The 3,022-nt window shown below is 51.0% G+C and overlaps 1 long non-coding RNA gene across 1 annotated transcript; it reads right to left on the bottom strand.

Moving 5' to 3' along the window:
- Nucleotides 1-1,510: 1,510 nt before the first annotated feature.
- On the bottom strand, nucleotides 1,511-2,736 carry LOC140712245 (uncharacterized). The gene is made up of 2 exons (XR_012093750.1): nucleotides 2,631-2,736; nucleotides 1,511-1,954 (listed from the first exon to the last, which is right to left on the bottom strand). It is a non-coding gene; the product is annotated as an uncharacterized lncRNA (long non-coding RNA).
- Between the last annotated feature and the right edge of the window lie 286 nt (nucleotides 2,737-3,022).

Genomic DNA, 3,022 nt, shown 5'->3' with positions numbered 1-3,022 from the left:
TCATTTCCTACCAATATTTTTTTTCACTGTTCCAAAGGTGGAAGAGGCTCTGAATAGCAAAAGTGCTGTGCTTTTTAAAACCTGCTGAACAACTTCTATCTCTAAGAGTACTGAAGTTTTGCCATACCAGTTTGAGTATGACAAACTGCAAAACATATGCATAAAAAAATCTAGACTATTCTAATTGTGCCAATCCATGGTTTAAAAAAAAAAAAAAAAAACTTCTGGAGCCACGCAGCTGTTAAAATCCATCATATTTACAATTTTTATAAATGAATTTATTTTAATAAAAACAAGTTACTCTGTGAGGCTGATCTCTAAGCAGATTTATGTGGGCTGGCACAATCTGCTATGCTAAACATATATTCATATTGCTTAAGTCTGCAACCAGTTTTTTTTTGTTTTTTTTTTTTGAGTGGTGATAACAGTCTTGCTTTGTAGAAGGATACCAAGTAATTGGCAGCAATTCAGCTAAGGATATTGTTCTCAGCACTGTGTTTTCTTGGACAGAATTGCCCTGTGGGCATGACCCAAAACTCGGAGAATTCTGGGCTGCTGGCATTGGGCAGTGAACCAGGGAGACAGCTTATAGGGAGGAGGAGTGACTCTATAAACTAGTGCTAAAGAAGAGGAGGAGGAAGAAGAAAGCAAGGGAGGAAGTGGGGGTAAAATGTGAAGTTGCAGTCAACGGCTCCACATCCCTAAAGGGGTCTCTTCTTACCTTTCACTTGAGACAACTTTATGCTACTCTTTTTGCTTGGCCACTAGGTTGTACATTCCTGGAAGACAGGAATGTTGCCTAACTCAGCCATACATCTCCCACAGTGCCTGGCATACACTGGCACACACAAAAACTAGTTATCGGCCAGGTGCAGTGGCTCACGCCTGTAATCCCAGCACTTTGGGAGGCTGAGGGCAGATCACGAGGTCAGGAGTTCAAGACCAGCCTGACCAACATGGTGAAACCCCATTTGTACTAAAAATACAAAAATTAGCCGGGCATGGTGGCGCATGCCTGTAATCCCAGCTACTCAAGAGGCTGAGGCAGAAGAATGGCTTGAACCCGGGACGCAGAGGTTGCAGTGAGCCAAAATCATGCCACTGCACTCCAGCCTGGGAGATAGAGCAAGACTCCGTCTCAAACAAACAAACAAACAAACAAAAACAAACGAACAAAAGAAAACTTGTCATTAAATGTGTAGACAAAAGAATGAATTTCTCTATTTGAAGCATTTCCAGACCCTTCCTTGGTCTAAAGAGGTTCCCAGTGAGGGCAGTACTGCCCCTTGGGGGCGTACTGAAGTTTTGCGGGGGCAGTTTTTGTTTTGCATTGTATTGGTGGCAGAGTATTCGCATTGTGAAAACTCTGTTATTTTAAATTTTTTCTTGATATTAGTACATATTTTATTATAAACTACTTCCTATTTTTTCACCTTTATTAGAACATTACATTGGTTTCTCCAAATTATTTGTAGAGATAGTATGCATTAGGAATTTAATTCCAGAGGAGTAAAGCAGTGTTGTATTTTTTATTGTAAACACAGGGCGTGAAATGTGGCAGGGTTGAATACCTTTGCTTATAAGATTAAGCCTCATCCTACACAAGTTTTAGGATTCTAAGATGAAGCCTATAAATAAAAAGAACATTGTAGAACACTGATTTCAACAGATTCCACGGCAGGCGCGGTGTCTCACTCCTGTAATCCCAACACTCTGGGAGGCCGAGGCTGGCGGATCACTTGAGGTTAGAAGTTCGAGACCAGCCTGGCCAACATGGTGAAACCATCTCTACTAAAAATACAAAAATTAGCCCAGCGTCAGGTGATGGAAGCCTGTAATCCCAGCTACTCGGGAGGCTGAGGCAGAAGAAACGCTTGAACCCGGGAGGCGGAGGTTGCTGTGAGCCGAGATCGCGCCATCGCACTGCAGCCTGAGCGACAGCGTGAGACTCCGTCTCAAAAAAAAAAAAAAAAATCATATTTCCACTTGAAACAACTGCATCTTTTAGGATTAATGTGGCTCAGCGGAGCTCTGCACAAAGGGTCCGCGACTGGGATGGGGGTGGGGAGTGAACGTCAAGGGGCCCAGGAGCGCTCGAGCGTTCAAGGCCCGGCGTGTGGAGCGGCTGGAGGGTGAGCTGCCGCTCTCCGCTTTGGTTCTGTTCCTCCTCGTTCTGACGGCAGTGCGGGGGAAAGAGAAAGTGAGTGGAGAGGGGCGGCGACGCCGGGCGGTGTTCCCGAAAGCCCGGGCACTCGCTGACCCCGCTGCAGGGCTGGTTCCCTGGAAGCCGTCGAGATGTGAAGCCCCCGACTCGGAAAGAAGTCTCGGGAAGTGAGAGCGGCTGTTCGAGGGGAGGAGGGCGGCTGAGGGACAGAGGGCGGCTCCGCCTTACCCGGCGGTTCCAAGTGCGGCTGAACTGAACTTTCGGTGTCAGCGGGTGGAGCTGCGGCCCGCGGAGGAGCGAGGAGAGGTGGAGCTACCGCTGACAAGGGGCGCGGCGACATCTGTCAGGGCACGGGGCTCCCAGCCGGACTCGCGGCGGTCTCCGAGGGGCGGGGCCTGGGTCGTGTCTCCCCTGGGGATGGGCGTGTGATGACAAGGGGCGTTTCAGTAGAAGCCAGAATGCTTACCTCTCACGATCCAGCAGTGACATTAGGAAGGCAGAGCGCAAGGAAGGCGGGGCTGCCTTCTGTGCTGACCCGAGAGAAGACTAGGCTTCCGTCGACAGTGGGCGGAGCGGTCGCTGGCACAGGGCGGGGCCATTTCGAGCCCTGGGAAGGCGGGGCTTCTCCTGACAGGGGGCGGAGCTTCCGCAGCCTGGGGCGGGGCTTCTGTTGACAGGGGGGCGGGGCGGCTCCCTACCTCCCGCGGTGCGCCAATCCCCGGACTAGGGGCCGGGGTCGGACCCCAGTGGAGTAGCAGGGTCTGGGCGTGGAGAGCCCGGCGCCGTACGGGGTGGGGGCGCGCGGAGGACGCGCGCGCGGGAGGGCCCCTCCTTGACCGGCTCTCTCCCCTCCCCCTC

This window comes from Chlorocebus sabaeus, chromosome 8 (genome assembly GCF_047675955.1).
Source record: "Chlorocebus sabaeus isolate Y175 chromosome 8, mChlSab1.0.hap1, whole genome shotgun sequence".
Taxonomy (NCBI): Eukaryota; Metazoa; Chordata; class Mammalia; order Primates; family Cercopithecidae; genus Chlorocebus; species Chlorocebus sabaeus.
This window is presented reverse-complemented; position numbering and strand designations above follow the sequence as displayed.